The sequence below is a fragment of the Spea bombifrons genome, chromosome 11, assembly GCF_027358695.1.
Source record: "Spea bombifrons isolate aSpeBom1 chromosome 11, aSpeBom1.2.pri, whole genome shotgun sequence".
Taxonomy (NCBI): domain Eukaryota; kingdom Metazoa; phylum Chordata; class Amphibia; order Anura; family Pelobatidae; genus Spea; species Spea bombifrons.
Genome location: NC_071097.1, coordinates 26,145,253 through 26,166,781, shown reverse-complemented (window position 1 = coordinate 26,166,781; position 21,529 = coordinate 26,145,253). Strand labels below are relative to the sequence as shown.

The following is a 21,529-nucleotide window of genomic DNA, read 5'->3' as shown; positions in this document are numbered from 1 at the left end:
ATACTGTAGTGGGCTTAAATCACGGACATACCTGGGAACTGTGGGCGGTCCTGTGCCAGCGGTGGGCGGGCCTGCTGATGTCAGTGGGAATTCTCGCTGATGTTGGGGGGGAAATGGGCGGGGAGCGGGGCGTGTCTGCTCCCCGAAGATCTCCAGGTCAAACCCGGAGAATTCCCAGGTATGGTCACGGATCCTGTATATAGGATGCCTATGAGGTCTCAACTAGTGGATTTCTTCCATGCCATCTCCATGTCTAAATAGTGAAAGACATTTAAAAAATTACATTTCAGAGAGAAGATAGTCTTTCTGAACTGTTATAAGGCACCATATCGAGTATCCTTAAAGGTAAACTCCAGCTTTCAGATATACTTTAATGCATATGATATGAATGGCCCCTATAAATTATTGTTTACTCCACCATTACATATCCATAGAGTGATTCTGCAGAATCCAACCATATACTACTAGGCTCGCAGAAGATGCCTTCAGTGAAAGACTTCTGCTTCCCAAAGCACAAGTGCGGCATTCTTACCATCAGCCAGGTCCAACGCTGGCATGAGCGAGACTCTCCGCAGAAAGTGCTCCAACTGACTTAAATGGGTGTTCTCTCCTACCACCGATTAGCTAGCTCAAGCTGCCTACAGTGGCACAAGAAGGGTTCATTTACAGACACTGACTAGTTCCTACTATGTCTGTCTTTCTTTCTTTCTGTCTGTCTTACTGAGAGGGTAGTAGGTAAGAGGAACTGCTTCCCAGTGGTAGAGGCTAATACAGTGAGGGAATTTAAACATGCTTTGGATAGACATGCCTTCCAGAGTACAAATGTATATTCCGAATTTTATGATAATTGATGCTTGATCCCCTTGCCCGAAATCATTATAGATTTTAAGATCACTTGTATATCAGCCTGCAAATCCTGTTATACATTAACAATAAAAAAAATAATTCCTTTTGCATCACACGTACAAGGATTTTTTTTTTATCCTTTTGTGTATATCAACGGAATTAATAACTATTCAGCAGTAATTTTGCCTTGTGCAATAATAGACACTTCAGTAAAAGTGGCAAACTGAAATTCCTACCGTGGATTTATTGCGCTATCAGCCAAATTTTTTTAAGTGACAAGAACCAAAATAATCATTAATTTTTATAGGGCACAAGTCTGGCTTTTTGTTTGACACAAAGCCGTATAAAAAAACTGCTTCTGATTTTATGCACATTGTTTTTAGTTAATGATTTTCAGCTGCTTGTTGTTCCTCTGATAGCATGAAAATGTACCATATGCTCAGCCAAAAGACAAATGATTAGCAAATGAAATTCTGGACAGCTGTCTGACTGAAAGCGTTTGGTTGATAGCATTCTGCTATCATAATTAGCTTAAGCTTTGGGTTAATTAACTTTCTACCTGGATATGCATAATAATAGCAAACTGCAAAAAAAAAGCAGGAAGCTTCCAGTACATCAACAACATTGCTGTCTTTTTTATTTGGTATTTCAAGAGCATATTAGAATTTCAAGAGTGATTAATCCAGGGAATATTGTCATCTACTGTAGATTTTATTTGCAAGCCAGATAATACTGAAACAATTGGAATCTATTATACAGCAGAAATCGCATTTTAAAATTGTAATTAAAGTTTCTAAAAAGCAATTGCTAATTTCCGGGGCCTTTGTTGGGAAGCGCATTAGGCATACTGGTGCTTGTAGGGACAGCTTATGCTACACGAAGTATAGCGGGCACTCACGTTAAGGGCGAAAAGCGATCATAAATAACCGTTCTCGTGTCAGTTTCTTGTAATCAGTTATAAAAAAAAACATCATATTTTTTTTAATATGTTTTTTACACATTTTTTCATCCCCATACTAAAAAAATATTATTAAATATATCTTATTTATATTATTTTTTAGTATGGGGATAACAAAAATATGTGTAAATAATCAAAGTATATAAACTATACATTTACCAAAATAATGTGTATTTTAATACTGTGAATTATTTATTTAAAACACATTGCTCAATTAATCATTTTAATGTCAGTTTCTTACTTGCAATTAAAAAAAATCATATTTTTTTAAAGATATATTTATATTTGCCTTTCAGGAGAATTTTTTTTTGTATGGGGATGACAAATAAGTTTGTAAAATCAATTTTAAAATATATGCTTACCGAAATAATGTGTATTTTGATATTGTGAATTATTTATAACACATTTCCTACCTGGGTTTTTTTTAAAAAACTTTTACATGCATTTTTTTTCCACTTTATGGTAGGGTAGATAGAAAAGCATGTTTGGTATTTGTACTGTGGCTTTTATTTTCAAGGCACAGCAGTTTGTAAATCAATTTTTCTGTTTTTTTTTTTTTTTTTTTTTTTAATGGGAAAGGCAAGACTTTGTCCTCTTTCTCACTTTTGTTTGCATGATTTACCAAAGCACTCTCTAAGACGCTCATCATCTTAAGGAGCTGCTCTGGGCCTTTGGAGAACACAAGCTAGTGAAGTGTATTGTGGATTTGGAGTAAAAATTGTAGTTTACATTTCCCAAAGCACTAGAGAGCCTAGCACTTAATTCTGAAATAAGCCATGCCTGTTGTTATAACTGGAAAATGTATATTTTGAAAGGACGGGGGGGAAAAAATCCAGAAAACATGTATCTTTATGTATTTGGTGGACAGTCAAAATATTTTGTTACAATTATTTAAATGTTACTCTAGAGATCAGAACTTGTATGTAGGCAAATGCATTGCATGAAGGAGCTGGTAAGCTCTGGTCACTGACTGATTTCTTGAATAGATGCCAATGTCTGGTCTGTCTCCATTAAATTATTACTCTTTAAAATTATAATAACTTTTACGTCCGACACAGGATGAGTTTCAATGATTGATTGTGAAAAGAATTCTCATGGCCAGTTATTGCACCCACAAAGTTTTATAAATCGTATCACAATATATGATATATATATATATATATATATATACATATATTTATATATATATATATATATAATAAATACAGCACTGTCATAATTAGAAGGGATACATTGACGTGCTCAATGCGTGGAAAGTATCATCCCCTGAGAATGTTTCAAGGGCCATTTGGAGAAGCCATCAAAATGTGTAGATAAATAGCATCGTGAAATATTCATGTTAAAAACTCTGTACTATACTTTTTTTTCTTGTTTTACACACATTTTCTTCTCCTATCCATGGCGCGACAATAAGAAGTAAACCTCTTTTAACTTGAAATATCTTATCAAACATAACAAACATAAACAACTAAATAATTTTCTTCTACATCCTTGTGTTTTTTCATTTACAATTAAAAAAGGGGAAACATTTCTGAATTGGCAATTCTGGTGCAAAGTGCTAAATACAGCGTATTCGGCAGTAACCGTCTAGTGGTTTCCATTGTAACTGCTAAACTTTTAGAACTTTGCACCAACTTGCTGTTTGTTAATGTGACCTATAGTGTTTTTAACATAGCAGTGTTTGACAGTGTGCCACTAAATACACTCTAGGTTATTATATTAAAAAATGGATAATAATATTAATAATAATAATAGTAAAAATAATAATAATCTATTTGCTGTTTGTGTTTGGCAGTTGTAGACTGGAACAGAAGGTGTTTAAGTACATCTACTTGCCAGTTTGCAGACATATGTACGTGTGGATAAAACAACATATTGGAATCCTTAATGTTTACATGGCGTCGCTTTGTGCTGTGAAAGACAACATCATTTGCATGCTAACAATACATGCTGTTTCTCTAAAAACACACGCTGAAGTGGAAATATTTGTGCTGAGCAAGTTAATGTGTTTGCTTCAGGAAAATTGGTGATTTCCAGCCTAAGTGTATCATTTCACATTTTAATTGCTCAGGTCTTATGAGGCACTTTTGTATTTTTTTTTTGTCTTTTACTCTCCCTCTATTTTTTGGTGTAAAAGCTTTCCAGTTCATTTTACTGACTTTGTAAGATATTCTTTAAATAAATCATCTGTATATGTTGCGTCGTTCCTGGACACGTGCCTATAGAAAGCAGTGTGAGTACATTAAGCTGTTAAATTAAGTCTGAAAGGTTAGGTTCTCTTTATGTCAATAAATAAGCTACACATTCTGGAGTTATATTTATTTTTTCTTTTAGTCACCATATCTGGGAACTCTTTGAGTTTGACCCGGTATCTCCAGGTGAAGCATTGCTTGCCCAGGTCTCTGTGCTTGCCCAGGTCTCCTATTTCTCTCAACAGGGAAGCAGTGTTAGCCACACCCATACCCAACCCACTTCCTCTTATATGCCCCACCCACTTTACACTGTCTAGGGCTAGACCCGCCTCCATGCTTTGGTAGCCCTGTCTAGCTCTCGCAGAAGAGGGCCTGCTCTGGACAGCCTTACTGGAAAGTTCCTAGGCTGTAACCTGTAAAAGTACATTTCCCCTAAGGAACCATGTACGCTGCCCTGCAGATATTTACATCTGGCTAAAACTCTGCTAACATTAAGCTTTGGTCTCTGTATGCTATATTATGTGTTTGTGGGGTAGTTACCTACTTATAACTTATAATTATTTCAACTGGGTATATTATCTGTGCCCAATGGAGGATTGGCAGACGGGCGATAAAAGCTTTGGATCACTACGTAAAGCTTTTTCTATGTCTTCTGGAAAGGACCGATTAGTTCCCATTGAGCATAGAAGATGTGTCTTGGCCTGCTTTATAACTAGGCGGCTTGCCTTGCCCAACTAGGCGGCTTGCCTTGCCCAGCTAGACTTGCCCTTGAAACTACAAGCTGCCAGCCCGTCCCTTTATTAGTCCTATACCATTCAGTATGCTTAATCACATATCTATGTATAATCTATGAAAAGAACAAGAAAACAATTATATCTACATATACAGATGAGTTTTAGCTTTTGCTCTGTTGCAAAAATGATATTTTGGGCTGGGGCAACAAAAAGTGGTAAAAATAAAAATAATGATCTGTTTTTCAAATAGATGCAGTGTTTACAGATTGTATCTTATTAATTATGTAATAAAACAATAACTGATGTTGCGTTTTTTCTCTATGGACTCAAAAAAGTACAGAGCAAGCAATTTTTGTTGAATGATTTGTTCCATAGAATGCTACGGACATTTTATTTTTTCGTTACTTATATTCTCTTGTCTTTCTTTATTAAAACATATTTACACTTAGAAAGTACAAATATCATTCAGTAATAGGTATATGTATGGTAATTTGTAGTATTTTAAGTATTATGGCATTTTGTCCCAAGGCACCAAAATATGCAGAGGTGCAGGGTACTAGAACACTCAGTAGGAAAAAGCAACCAATTTTCCTAATTCCGGCTAGTTTCCAAATTAATCCTAACCTTCAATGCCCGCAGGATGACCTGGTGACTCTGAGGCTTTGGATTACTAAAATCAAATCACTCATTAGGTTTTATGAACACACCTGGGAACTTCTCAAAGTAGTCTACCCCGAGCTTCCCCTTTTTTGGCTCTGTGAACATATGGGGCTAGTCACAAGTAGGGCAGTGGTGGCCACAGATAGCCTTTAGTGGGTGGAGGTGTTTGACAGAAAGTAGATGTGAGTTGGCATGGCCACACACACCACCACCCTGCACGGAGTAAAAAGAAATTGACCCAGAGACCCTTGAAACCAAAGCTTCACCTGGAGACTCCGGGTCAATCCCCAGAGTTCTCAGGTATGCTTATGAAGTAATTCCAGAGAGCCAAACCTTGACTTTAGGAAAGAGAGAGTAATGCCTTTTTTCATTTTATTTTCTTGTTATACAGATGGCATTGTTGTTGATTTATATTCATGTGTATGCACAGTCTGAAAGCTGGAAGCAGAGGATCTGCGGGGATATCCATATAAAATAACATGGCAATTTATATAAGGTATATCCATTTACCTATCTTTTATGAAGCCTGATATCCTGAGGACTGGAAGTTCTAACCCTAACAGCACAATAAAAACACAACTCAGTCACCCAAATTCCAGCAGTGATTAAAGCATTCCAGAATGCAGAGAGAGAGATAATAAAAATTATATTTCACTATTCTCCAGTTTATTAATTATTGCTGTATAGTGTTGCTATTTCATAACTTATTGCTATATTGTGATATGACGGCTCTATGTGAATCAATAAATAATGTGTATTTCTGATACTACCATTCAGCTGTTACTGTTTACTATTCCCACTTATTTTTATTGTTCTACCATAATACTGGCTGATCAATAGCTCGTCATAATTCACCCTGACCCAAAAAGCTTGCTTTATACTGCGAGTGCACCGGATCTATGAGTCTGTGACAGATACAACTTTTGGATACTGTATATATCTCTTTCCTGGTGTAAAGTATTGTTTGTCACAGAATGATGCATCGTACGCTGTGCATTCTGTAATATTTGATTTTGTGTCATGTTCTCTTGTTCAAAAGGCTTTAAATATTTGAAACATGAAAAACATATTTTGGTCGTCTAGATCTCATCGGCTATATTTCTTCTGAAAATCTGGCCTATTGGAGGAGCATCTAACACATTCATTGTAGATTATTTAAATTATTTTAAAATTGTAAAAAAAAAAAAAAACCCATACTACATGCTATAACCCAGTGAGGTTATTAGAAGTGGTAGATGCCAATACAGTGAGGGAATTATACACACATTGGATAGACATAAAGCTATCGTGAATCTAAGACAAGACCAAGGAATGATTAACGTTTGAGTCTTTACATCAGAAACAATGGCTGACTTGTTCATATCCACCGTAAAATGTTTTTTGTCAGATTTGTGTGTTTGGATTCATATGAATTGCAAATTCACAGAATTTTAGTAAATGCAGTGATACGTATGAAGCCCTGAAAACGAGGCCAGACCCTGCACGACAAAAACTAAGCAAAAATCTCAGAGTTTCTGTCCGAAATCCGTGGACCCACATTCACTCTCACACTCTCATTCACTCTCTCATGCTCCAATCTTCTCTGCTGACTACACCTCCTTTTGCATCTACTTCTTCATCTTTTGGAGAAACCTAATGCCGTTGACCCTTCATACTGAACACCGAAGTGAGCGCTGAACCCACAACTCTTTTTAGTGAATAAACCCCTCTTCATGTATACACATTTTATGCAAGGACTCCACAGGAACTATGTATGCTCAATTTTGTTGTCCATGTACCAGCATTTTTAAAAGTCAGTACTATGTTCTAGGAAATCAAGAAGGAGGACTATCCTGGCTGATTTTGGGATATTTGGCAAACTTATCACTGGTCTACGTATTGAATCTACTTAACATAAAATGTTTTTTTTTTTCTATTTAAAAGCCTATTATTGTCGTGATGATACAATAGCCATGCTACTCTGTAACCATGTAAAAAAAATAACTCAAGATCATGAAACTGGCAGTCCCAGTCCCCCTATTTAAACCTTTCCCATGTGTATGATGGGTTAATTTTTAATATATAAATTACTGTATCGCAGCATGGGTCTCTAAGCTCCATATGCTAAATGTTGTCATGTTTTATCGGTAGTATCTGTTATGTGTTTTAATCCCTTTGGTGATTAACACATTGCACCGTGCCATTGAAGGGTTTATATGAACATTATTTGCTGCATCCTTCCCAGATGTGACTTGGGAAATCCTATTAATTCATGCCCAGTTTCCATGCATTCATATCCCCATCTGCGCATTTCTTTCCAGACCCCTTTCCAGACCCCTTTTATGAATATCTGTCCTAGAGGATATTAAATAGTCACGTCAAATATGTTTGGTTTTATGCAAACTAAATTTGTTATAGTCTGCAAATGTCTTTATTTATATTCGCATAGCCCCTTTTTTTTTAAAATGAGAAAAACAATAACAGCGATTTCCTGAAAACCCCCTTTTTTTTGTAAGTCTAATTCAATCACATGAGATAGATATACATATTTTAATTAAAAAATATATTGGAGGGTTATGCAAGTCAAGCGTCCCAGAAAAATAATACACCTCCATTTATCTGGGTTTTTATTAGCCGGGAACGGCATATTGCTTCGCACGTAGCGAGCACATAATCAGGCGCTTGTAAAATCACATTATGTAGAATTTTCTTTGTTAGTGCAGTCACATCCTGATTGAAAGAAACATTAAAGGAGGGTGATGCTTTGACATTCACAAATACCGAGCATATGAGTTATTTATGCTAGGATGTTGGAGCGAAGTCCTTATCTGCATGTGGCACTAAACAAGGATTTGTTGTGGGATTTGAGAGGGCTGCCTTGCGCTCCAGTGTTAAGCACCCAAAACTCTAGGGGACTGGCACTAATTTCCTCTCTCTCGTAAAACAAAATAGTATTCATAACAACTCGAGTGGCTTGACATAAGTAATGATGGCGTATGCGAGGGAAGATTACCACCCCAACAGTATAATCAAGGTGCAAGGTACTAATGCAAGTTAAATTGAGACAATAACAAGGAAACTTGCATCCTGGGATTAGGAGGATACTTGAAATGCTGACATCGGCATATCCTGACAGACAAGCCTATCTTGCTTTCAATTTCTGTTTCTACTTAATGACCTCAAAATTTGTATGTCATTAACACCATGTACTAAAATGGGAGAGAACACGGTTCGGGAGGGAGAAGATTCCCTGTCTTCGTTGACTTTTGTGTCTTTTGGTAATTGGTGGCATTTTTTTTTTAAAGCCATATTAGAGAACAGCATATGAAGTAGGAAGACCCCTGAGGTCTATATAAACATGCTGCTAGCATGGAAAGGCTCAATCTCCCAAGCGCTAGGCAATCATTTACATACTTCAAATGAAAAGTCATTTATGCCTGTAAAATTGTTATTGCAGGAACAAATTTAAATGCTACTCGTATGGAAATCTAAAATGAAGCCATATTAAAACATGACGCTCAGATCAATATTGTGTAAGCCAGATAATTAATGTCTGTTTATTTGTCTCCTTCTAAATAATATAAAAAAAAGCGAATGCCACCATGTAATTAGACATGATCACTTGTATACCGTATAATAATACTGTCTTCAATTTTAAGTGAAATTAAATGGAAATTAATAAAGGAATATAAGCAGCCTCTTCAACTGTATTAGCTTGAGTGACATTAGTTTTCATTTCATTTTAATGTTTTTGTCATTTGCTGTATGCTAAAATATGCACAATTAAAACAACAATGGAACATATTTTTAAAGAGATGGTTAATACATTCAAATAATAGACATGTCTATTAATTTTTCAGGACGAGTGCCAATATCTAATGCAATTTAACATTACTATGCAAAGGTGAACCATGTATCTATACAAAGGGTACTTATAAACATTATTTGGTTTAATGGTTCTAAAGATCAGGTGTACATTTTGCCCATTGCTAACCCTACTGGTTGAAAAAGGTTAATAGATAGGGCATATCAGGGCGGTCATAGCAAGGTCCAAGGCAAGCCGCGCCGTGGACCCTCCAGGCCATTCGTACTTGCCCCAGAGCACTTTTTGCCCCTGGCAATACAGTGCAATGGAAGTGGAGGTTCCAGCACATACTTCTGCACTACTTATTTCTCCTCCCTGTAGGACCTCTTGATCGTGTGATCATAAGAATTTGCTCTGAGAACCTCAATATTTCTCAATTAATTGGGGTTCCCATTGCTTTTCCACAGTAGTCTTTTGTATTTGTGCGGTGAATTATAACGGAAGGATATTGCTTGGGTAACATAAGGAGATTGTGTAAAACTTTCTTGGATCACTGCAACGAGAAGCAGATGTGGTTGTTTGACAACAGGCCATCTTTAAAGCTGGAGCTCCCCTGATTCTGCACCTCTAGGGCAGTTTCCTATGCCTTAACCAGTTCTTCTCCCACTCCTGGATAGGAATGCCATTTGTTCTAAAAGTGCTTCTATTGGATTCAGAGTGTTTATTATCTGTTATAGTACCGACCATCATTGTGATTTTTTACTATACTTCTTTTGACAATCACTTTGCCGGCCCACTTGTTTTGCATTGATTTAGGTGTTAATGGTTTCAACTCATAGTACGTGTCAGAAGGCATCAGCCACCAAAATAGAGCTCCAGTTGGAATTTTATTGTTGTTATACATGTGGAGAAATGTATATAGTGTACAAGGTCATCAGACTTTTTGGTTTGAAGAGACATTTGCCATCCAACATACTGAGACATATTTTGGAATTCACAAGGTTTCATGGATTCTGTTATATGTCAGATCCACGTTAGCGTGTTTGCCCTTTCAAAGTGGTTGAAAGCAGAGTGATAGGTCAAGACCTTACACGGAACACTTTTTATACGTTGCTGGCATTGTTCATTAATTTCTGTCTTTAAAATGCCATGTCAAACCGCAGTAGGAATTCACAATGCCAGTGTCCCTTGGACAGCTTCTCACAGTGGTCCAGCGCGAGTTTCCAATGAAATTGCCGGTGCAGGGAAATGCAGAATTAGAAATATATCTGATGTTGAAATACTTTGGAGGCTTTAGTTTTGTTGATGACAGGACAATTCCGATGTTGACAGTTTAATTTACTGTTGCCAGTGGACAAGAGCAGAAGGAGAATACGGGGTTAGGCACCTGCCCCCATACACTCTGTTTCGCCTGCTGGGTTACGGAATCATGGCTACCTCAACCTGTCGTGCTCAAATGAGACAGTTTTCAGCTGGGAAAATGGAATATATCACTGCATGTAATATAGCCTGACCTCATAAAACAAAGGGGAAAATTGCAGATTTTGACAGCCATTATGAATCCTGTACCAGCTTCTAAACGACTGTGAGCCGGGTTGCAGAACACGTTTTTAATAATAAAAAAAAAATAAAACAGGGCTGACAATTTGACTTGCAGTATGGAACAAAAATGACTTGTCAGAATTTTGTTCTTAGATGTTAAAAAGGCTGTTGAATTTGCTATTATGTACATAGAAGAATGTTTAGCCTGGAGCACAATCTGAAAATAGTGTGTACACCGAGGTGGTCTGTTGAGCTACTTGAGAATGGAGAGTGAGTGGTGGAGGAAATACCATACGGAGAAGCTATTTATACTGTACAATATATCTTTCCTTTTTTTAATATATCGGTTTAGTAATAAAATGAAAATACATGGGACAGTGATTTTGTTTATCACCCTTTTTTACCCAAAGGGATTTATGTTTATTTGTGTGTGTGTATATATATATATATATATATATATATACACACATGTAAGCATGGTTGTAATCTAAAAAAACAAAGGTAAAGGAGTAGGAAGAATATTCTTAACAATTCCCCCCCCTAGGTGTGAAGGTAGATGTTATGGTTTATTGCAAATATCTTAAATAGAATCTTAGTTGTGGTATTTAGTGAATATTTTGGAAAAGAATATACATCATTTGGAGCAGTATTACTTAGAATAGTGTTTCACCCTTTTTACTAGCTTTTACGTATTCTCCCCTGATTAGTGGCTAAACTGACCCTAGATTCCTCCTGTTGGGCCAGATTGGCCAGATGGATTAAGAAAGTCCTAACTACCAAAGTGGGAAAAAGGTTGTCATCTAATGCATTATGCATTTAATAAATAAAACAATATAGATTAGCCTTTCTTTTACTAAGAGCTTTGTGTCTATTTGGGGCAGATAATATGTAGATGACTAGTGAAGGCTGTTTTGTGGACCACTTTTCTTTCAAACCAATCCAAGCACTATGAAGAGTTAAGTTGCGATATTAGAGGTACGAAGAAGGCATTCCATAACTCATTGATGGCCGAGAGCTGTTTCTGCTTTGGCTAATTGCCCCGGCTGAGCAGGTTACATTGTCTTCATGGCTAACACTCTAATACTGCATACCTTACTCATCCTCAAAAAGGAGCTAAATACAGAACATGCTGCTGTTGACTGTTTAGTGTTGACAATTAAGTGCTCTTGAATTGCTGTAGCTCACAACTATTAATGCTAGAGAATGAAAGATCAAAAAGATGGCAGATCAGGGTTTTTACCGGATGTCTCCAGCAGAAGACCATTCTGAAGTTTTAGATATATTTGGAGACCAGAACGAAGTATTGCTCATTATCCATTGAAACACACATAAATATACAAAGATTTACGAAATACAGATTCCGATATTGAATACAGAATATTTATACTAATGTTGATGGTTGATGGTAAGACCAATCCACCATTCTTAACTACTCTAATTTAAAACTACAACAAGTATTGTTATTACATATTTTTATTTATTTCAAAGCTTGTTATTTCAAATCATGTCATTATCTTAACCTGGGAATATAACATGTACAATAATTTCATTTCACATTTTTTTATATTGATAATTATATATAATATAAAATTTGAATGTATCAATAATTACAAGCTCCATACATTTGGACATATATATATATATAGCTTATTGATTATTAAATGGAACTCTGATAAGAAAGTGTATATCATCTATTGTACATAGCATTGTTGAAAATAAATCTCAGCCCTGCCAAGCATAGATGCATGAGACTAGTTTTTCTCCTTGAGCTCTGAGGCTTTGGACAGCTTCTGTTTTTTTTTTCTTTGTCAGCTGTTTCAACCTGCTCAGTCTTGTCATTTTAGAGTTCAATATCTGCTGCTTTGCACAAAAAAACGGGATGGGTTTGGACCATTGTATTTGGTCTTCTGACCCTCCTTGTTGCCCATGAGCAGTGAAGGATAACTTTTGAAGAGTCATGTCAGATGTGACAGGCAATCTAGTTGAGTTGAGTGGAAATTTGGGGCATTTCTGGTGTTTGATACATTTAAATTTACAACAACGCTCAGTGTATTCATTTGAGGGTTTTTATTGCACACTTTCCTTACTTTTTTGAGACCCTTAGTTGAAACATAAACCAATGTTGAATTTTAATTTATAGTTTAATTTCTTATCAAGTCAAAATATTTATTTTTTTAAAAAGAACTACATTTTGAAAACAGCATTTTTTTATTCATACATCCACTGCATTTATGGTTAGATCTAAAACCGGGTGTGCTTATGTGCAAATAGATGTTTTAATGTTTTACTAAATACATTAACCTTTTTGTAAATGTAGATTTATAGCTAAGCAGTGATTTTCCATGGAAGTTTTACTGCTGCCAAAGATATCTAAACATTATTTACATTCATTTCTCTATTCCTCAGTATTGTTTTTCTAAGATTTACCAGAATATGTTTACTATTATTTATTTTAATATAATTTAAATAATCCAATATTTTATTTTTCCAAGTTCATGTCCAATTTTAAGATGAAAAAAATATTCAGCTTTTTTTTTTTTGTTTTTTTTTTAAAGGTACTCCCGTTTCAATTACTTCTAATTGTCCTCATTAAAATGTCAAATAGAGCAAATAAGGAGACCACCTTGGTGCTCTAAGATTTCACAGGTTTATAACATAGCTGCCAAAAAAACAATCTTTAGTCCTATAAAGAAAACATTAGGAGAAACTTTACATAGCACACAATATAGCAGAAAGGGGCTTGAGAATTTAGAGGTCACTCTAAGTGGTTAGACAAATAAGCCAAGAAGAAATTGGAATTTGCTTACAGGGTTATTTTATTCCCCCAATTTAAAAAAGGTTATAGAAAAGTCAGGAGTGTGGTTTATTAATTATTGGGAAGAATAAATGTAAGTTTCAACACTTTAGGATCCTATGAAGAACCTCTAGAACATAACATATTTTTTATGTGCATCCAAGAAATAATATTTTCTATTGCGGATTGCATTATTTTGCAATATATTACAATAGTTCTGCAGCAGAACATACACAAAACCATTGAACCGTGTTTGTTTTATGAAAAGATTCATGTTCAGGTAATTGTATTCTATGTTTTTACGTTTTGATATTCATTGATAAGCATATGTGATGAATGTATTTCTTCATTTAGTCCTCACATGAATTTAAATAATCTGGAGCGAGAGAAATATCTCAAACCTCATGAATGATTGACATGGACAAAGTGAAAGCTCCACAAGGTATAATTAATAGTTTCCATCATAAACTCAGTATCCTACAAAACAACGCGTAAACTGACAAGTCTTATATTTTGAGGCTATAAAACCAGGATCGTAACTACCTGAGTCACTAGGGTTAGGTTTTCACAGATGAATAATACTAGATATTACTGTTTAGGTAACTTTTCGAAGAGACCAACAGTTAGGTGGTTTAGACCAAACAGAATTAGGACTAATAGGGTTTGAATCAGTTTTTGTGTTTTTTTATAGCCGGGACTACCCTTAGGCAGGGGCATGGCAGGGCTCCTGTCCAGTGATGCTGTTCTTTGCTCTCTTCGTCATGCTTGTGGTCTCTGCTTGACCCTTAATAGGGACAGGGGCCCCAAAGCCACCTTGCTTCAAGTCTTCCAAACCCTAAAGGCAGCCCTGTTTATTACAGCACACATGCATCATAGAAATGTTGGGACTCTCGACTTCACAGTTCTTCTCTCATGTGTGTAGTGAGGGTACAATGTATCTATGGCTGTGTCCTTATATGAAGACTATATTGTTCCCTTTCTGCAAACACAGAGATTTTTTATAATTATTGTGAAGATTGCAAATTAAGCAAGTTGTTTAAATTTATTTATTTATTAAAATCCATTTATTCCATTTATTAAAAGGAAAAGTAGTATAAAAGTTTTAGTTTCACTCCAATAAAAGTTTAATAAATCTGAAAATGATTTCTATAATTAAGAATGTAATAGGAATGATACCAATAAAGAATATAATAGTCATTAAATAATTTTGTACCTTTTTAAAATTATTTTATATTTCTCCTATTTATCATGGCCATAAACATTTTGTCATATTTAAAGAGAACTTTTCAAGTAATTTATGAACCGGTGAAATATGCAAATTAAAGTCTACTAAAGCAATGTGGTTTAATGTTGACATGATCGAAACTGGTCTACTGAATTTAACTGTGGCACCGGAATGCAAACTTTCTACCCCAAATTAATAACCAAACAAACGTTCCCAATTAGAAACGTATACAAATAAATGTTATCCATGACCTTTTACGCTTATGACTTAGGGATGTTAAAAAGTCCATATTTAGCACTTAGCACTTGACACTTACCAGAGAATTTCGGAGTAAACTTGTGAAACGAGAGCGCTTACCAAAGGCTTCCACTTATGATTTCATCTGGAAGAGGCCTCTAAAAATAAACACCCTTCATGTTAGTCTTTTTTCACAATGCTTCATACTTTACTTCTTGTATTTCTGCCACATTTCTACCAGGAGTTATTGCTGTTATATATTTTACAGACACTTTGCTGTCATTTAAGTGGTTTATTTTATTCCCATGGCTTTGAGAAAACTACAAAAAGAATTTTGTAATCTGAATGTGATTGTGGACTGAGAGTAATGTTTCAAAAAAGAGCTCAACGTAAATTGCATTATGGCAATATTGTGTTTATGAAGACTTTAATATCGTGCCAGGAGTTGGCATTAGTTTTTCAAACTTATTAACAGAGAAGGTACCTTTTATGGTGACTTTCACTGTGCTTTTGTTCTGCTACATATTTCAGCTTCGTTTTAACAAAAGTTTACTAAGTGACCTAGTCCTGATTCTAACCTTAACCCTTCTGGTTTTTACTGTGTATATCTTCAATATCTAGAAGCAGGATCTCACCATGGAATAAGGAGATTTTTTGTATTTGCCCGGGAAAAACTTGTAGTAGAGGGAGTCCAACTCTCGTGTCATCCACCTGTAGATAAAATATGAAGGTGAGACAGTAAATAACTGTAGTTGAAGAATAAAAACTTGAGATATCATGTAGAAATTCACAGTGTTGAGGGAACTCAAGTTACAGACCTACGTTGCTTTTCTCAGTTGGACTGAAGGGTCCCGTAAGAGATTGTAGTCTCTTTAGGGTGTTCTGAGGACTCTTAAGCGTAAAACAATTTTTACTTTGTGTGACAGCTTTTGATCCTCCAAACGGGGAGAGGGTGTCACCGGAAGCTCTACCATTTTTGCAGAAGTTCACTGGGGGGTCATGTCCAGGGAGCTATGGATGAAGAAAGAAGACGGAAGAAAGAAGAACAAGAAGATGAACAAATTCTAGTGAAAAAGTGGATTTGTACGAATTGATGAAATATAATCATTATAGTTCATTAAATTTGCAATGTGTGTGAATCCAAATGCACAAGTCTAGTTTGTATTCTCTGTTGGTCAGTTTATACCAAGTATTGTGTGGTATGTGAGTGATGGTCTCTGAACAGGATTGACTGGTTTCTGGCTGACTTCTCCATTTCTAGATCCATGTCAACAGTAATTGATCCACTTTGAGAGTGCTGTTTCACTGTTCTTTTGTGTTAAGAGGCAATAGTTATACAGATCTGTCTTTTTATTGTTACCTTAAAGTTTATGTCTTTTATTAGGCCTACATAGAAAAATATGTAAAGTTACAAGCTTTCGGGACATGTTTCTATCTAACGCAGAGACATATGAGGTCCTGAAATCTTAGTTAACTTTACACCTTTTACATGCCATAATAATAAAAGGTATTTTGCCTGAAGACTCAGTTTTTTGTGTGCTAATGCTGTTTTTTCATTTTTTTATTTACACACATAACAAAAAATAAGCCTTTTTGCATCGAAAACTTTCCACTTTCAGTTAGATCCTTTGCTGTCAGGTGACAAGATGCAGAAATTAAGAATTCCCAAATATATGAGCGGGGTATACTTTACTTGATTTAAGAAATATTATTATTATTATTAACAGGGCATTGACATTCAATAATACTAGGAGTTATAATAATATTTCATTCTAAAAGTATTGAACTCGGTACAATAGGTGGAATAGCATTTTTAATAGCTTAAAAGCATTGATTTACATTTTTCCAGCGGGAACTCTTTGAAATGCATGTTCCTTTCCAGGCTGTCTAGTCCATTCTATTGCTTTACTTCTGGGCAGCTTTATAAATTACTTTGGAAATTCAGAGTTAAAACTCATACAGTGTCCTTAGTAGGTTGCTTGCCCTTTGGGATCAACCTGGCCTTCACTCTTGCACTAAAGAGACAAATTTAACACTTTTATGCTTCAACAGTTTAGAGTATGGTCAAATTAGTTAACGCTCTACTCAACAGGGATACTTTTGGCGATGTATCCTGCAATACCTGAACATTTTAATCCGAGGCTAGACCGAAAGGAGATTCTGATTGACAATGTGAGACTCCTGGGAGTAAATTTAAATATCAGAATGCGCCCAAAACCATGTTTTTGTGACAATTTCCCAGATTTAAAGTAGTAACCTTACTTTGTTGTCAAATCAGATTTCAAGACTTTTGCAACTATTTGTTATTTTTGTTACAGAACTATGTAACTGGTTTTAAATACACTACTAACTAAAACAAATGTAAAACTGTTATTTATGTTTTAACTTAACTGAGTTCTCTGCATATGCAGCTAATCTACAATGAAGTCCCTCAATATAAAAGTCAAATTAAATTCACCTGCAAACACCTCCGGTGCATTACCTGTAGAATACACTGTAGGCATGGCTCTCATTAAGACGGTAAGCAAAGATAACCAATGCCTGTCCTTAAACAGGAATCATTATAATCAGTTGAAGCAATGGAGCGCGGTAAGACGCACATCTGTCATGCCTTTACCTGGAAACGGTCCAGTTTTTTTTTCCAGGTTTACCAGCCAAGTGCTGGTGTCCCGCGTGCAATGCACTCATTTCAGAATACAAAAGGTATAAATTGACATATATTTTTAATATATTTCTTTCAATTTTATGAACTATCATATGGCTTGTTTATCATAGATTATAAACAGTAGGCTCAAATAACGCACTGACATTCTGGCATTCATTCACTGTAATAAATCTTTAGCACCTTGAGTACAGATTAATTTGTATTGTGTATACACATACCTGGGAGCTCTCGGAGTTTGACCCAGAGTCTCCGGGTGAAGCTCTGTTTCTTCAGGTCTTTTTTCTCCTGGCAGAGGAGCAGTGTGTGTGTGCGGGCGTGTGTGTGTGTGTGTACGTGTGTGTGTGTGACCACACCCACCCCACCCACATTCTGCCTGCTCCTTGCCCACTTTTTCCTTACCCAGTTCCCTCCCACTAAAGACTTTTTGGGGCTATCTACACCCCTACACAAAGCCCTAAAAGAGGGTTAGCTCAGGGTTAACTCCCAGTTAAGTTCCCAGTTATGTGTACACAAAAAATAAAATACCTTCATGCAGAAATTTAAAACTTACAATACGTTTACCTATCTTTTCCTTTGTTTTTGCGTTTTTAGGGAACACCTAAATTCAATTTAAGGAACTAAAAATTGAATTTGTAAAAACATTCTTGTTTTGCTTCAGAGCAAAAGATTGGACCTTCCATGAAAAATGGCTGCTTGCTTAATACATGCCACTAAATACATTTTTGGGGAAATTTAATTTTTTCTTTTCTTGGTCCATGTTAATGTATGAATTACTTATTCTCAAAAAATATGGTAAGGATTGACAGAGGTTTCAAAAAGTAATAGAGCAAAATCTTGTGGGTATTTTTTTTTTTGCAAATGTTGTGGCAATGGATATGTTCCAGACTATCTGTTGTCATTTCTTGGTGCCAATTGCGTGATATATGGGCACGGGAACAAGAGATCTTTAATAGCCAATAAAATATGAAAATACATATATTTATACAGTATATCATGGCATGTTCAGCGTCTTATTGATTTATCTTCTGGCTCTTTTTCTTAGCATAGTGTGTTGGGTAACATAGCACATATCTGCAGCTACAGGAAGGCGCAAATGACGTTCACACCTTTTAATAGCTGTCATTAACAGCTCATTTGTTATTCTGCGGGAGGATCAGCAACACTTCATCAGGAGCAATGGCGAAGGTAAAAGGCAAATCAAAACACATTCAAAATAGTACATGTCTAATTTGGCCCCTTCTGGCTCTCATATTTAAAAAGTCCTTACGAGAACGAACGTTTGCCTCCTTGGGGATTCTCCAACTACCTCAGCTCCTAACATCTATACGTGCCTTTATCCAGCCTTGCATATTAGTTATTTTAATTCCTGGTTTTATTTGACAGAATTCACTGTATTGCCTTTCACTCAACTCAATGATTTGGCATCACGTTGAATTTTATCGGTCTTGTCATCCCATTTGTGTCACTCGATGCTGCAGACAAGCTAAATGCGTACATATCAGTTTTATATCATTTAGTAAGTAAAAACAGGGTAAAGTGTGTTATGTGATTAATGGAAGAGAGGAAAATGTGTGCATATGTGTCTTTGTATCCAATATTTTCCCCACTATCTTTATTTGTAAAGGGCGAAGAATTTAGCTGTGCGGCACAGTAGGAAATCGACACAAATTGACCCCCCACCGAAATATAGATATAAAGTCTAAACAAAAAGGAAGACATTCTATAAGCATGTGAAAGAACAATGAGATTCCTCTTGCAATTGTATGTTAATAAGTGTGACTCGATGTTAGTTAGAACATGTAGAATATAGGCCAAGCCTCTAGGGATTAGTCTGATAATTTTGGTTATGAAGATGCCCCGGAAAGCGTCCCTGCTTATAAACTACTTTGGTCTACAATAATTTCAGCATTATTGCTGTGTAGAGATTTGGTATGAAGCACAGGCTATTTGCACATCGCATGTTCACGTATGTAGAGAACTTACACGGACCTCCAGTATATTTCCTTGCAACGGGTGGCAATGCGTCCTCTTGCGCTTACAGAAGAAGACTTTTGACCCAGGTCCAGAGGCCTAGTTAAGGCCCATACAGATGCCTGTGATAGCTTTTTTCCAATATTTGTTTCTTCACATATACTGATTACATAGTATACTTAACACAATAAGTCGCATAGCATCAATAAAGGTGTTTTTTATTAACTGCTATTGTATTGCCTCACAAAGAAAATGTTATATTTTCCTAACGAAAAGGGTACCCTTACTGGCAACATTGCTGCTTAATGCAAATCCATCTGGATATCTGGATTACGTGAAGTGTGCCTTCCTCTAGGTTTGATCTGTGTGTTTTTCACAATGCACAGATCAATCCTCATGGGACTGGGTTTATATTTTTTAATTGCCAAAAATAATCTTGAAAACATGTTGTTGCTATGTGATTTGCTACCCATCAAAGCAGGCCACCTTTTTTGTCCATATGTTGCGCATATTTTTAGGTTTTCACAATTTACGTGTTTAGGCAGCCTATTCGGAATGCTTTTCCACGGGAAACACGTCGCCGGGTTAAATGCCACTTAAAGCAAACCTGGGAATGGCTCAATGGACCTCTTGATTTTTCAGACCTCCTTTGTGGACCTTTTACTGGAGTGGTGTTAAGATGCATACACTCTTCACCAACTTCCAACCCTTTCCCTACCCGCAGCTAGCTAAGACACCTTGTGGCTTTCCCACCTACCACAGCCAATCTTCATCCCCAAATCTTTTCTAGAAAAGAAGGAGCACTCCAGGCCAGAATTTCTGGTACATACCCAGATATGGATATAATATAATAAAAACACGTTTTTGAGATGAGAAAATAAGACAAGTTACTAAAATTATCATAGAATCTGTGCAATTGTGTGCGTGAAAAATAAGTCACCATTTCCAGTTGCCAGTGGAGGGTGTCTAACATGGACTAGTAACAACACATAATATGAAATCAGAAAGGTCTTTCCAATTATTATCATACAATATTTTTTATAATCCACATCCCCCTAAGTACAGTCAAAATGTGCAGCTCACATATTTATCACGACCAACTCACATAACATATCTCCCAACAGAGGGTTTGCAGAACATCCTCAATTTATAAACGCCATTAATCTTGTGAGAATGTGAGTTGAAATGCAATTTGCCCCCTTCTTTACCTAACTGAATACTAAATGAAAATAAATAATTAAAAAGGGTCCCCCCAAATTTCATGTTTACAGACATAGTGGTAGTTAATTTGCTTTTTCAGGGTGTCTAATAGAAAGCTTTCCTAATCTAGGATTTGAGAAAAGCAACAGACTTTAACTGTTCTACAACTTAGCTGAAAAGTGTATTTTAAATATATAAACATACATATTTTTTGGATCAGTACAATATAGCCCTATAAAATATATTTGTTGTTTACAAATAAACGGTAAAGTAAAGCCATTAAAAATCCCATGTTATCTACCAGATGTTACAAGAAGTTTGTATTTTGATGAACTTAAAAAAAAAAAAATGAAAATACCCCGGGGATATTTTATGTCAGAATTAAAATGTCAAACATCTGAAAACTAATTTCACTTAATTGTTGAAAGTCTTGAATAATATGCAGAGTGTATCTTATTGTTCAAGTCATTTATTTAGCCAGGAGTGTGGAAATTAGGAAGGAGGCCTTTACGGGGAAAAGGGAAATGAAAAAAGTTAGCAAGGAATAGAAAGTGAATTTTATTAATTTTAGGCTGGATATACTGCAGCTGGCATTGCACATACCATATGGTGTTTTCACCTAGGCCTATAACTCATCTACCTATTTAGTAGCCCTTATGAAACACTTCTTACCGGACTGTGCGGCGAAGTAAACTAAAGCTTTATTATGTGTAATAACATT

General features: G+C 35.9%; 1 protein-coding gene across 2 annotated transcripts in view; it reads left to right on the top strand.

Annotated features, from left to right (window-relative positions):
* Window positions 1-21,529, top strand: part of MGMT (O-6-methylguanine-DNA methyltransferase) — a 169,590-nt gene that overhangs the window by 52,965 nt on the left and 95,096 nt on the right. The gene's annotated exons all lie outside the window — the stretch shown is intronic.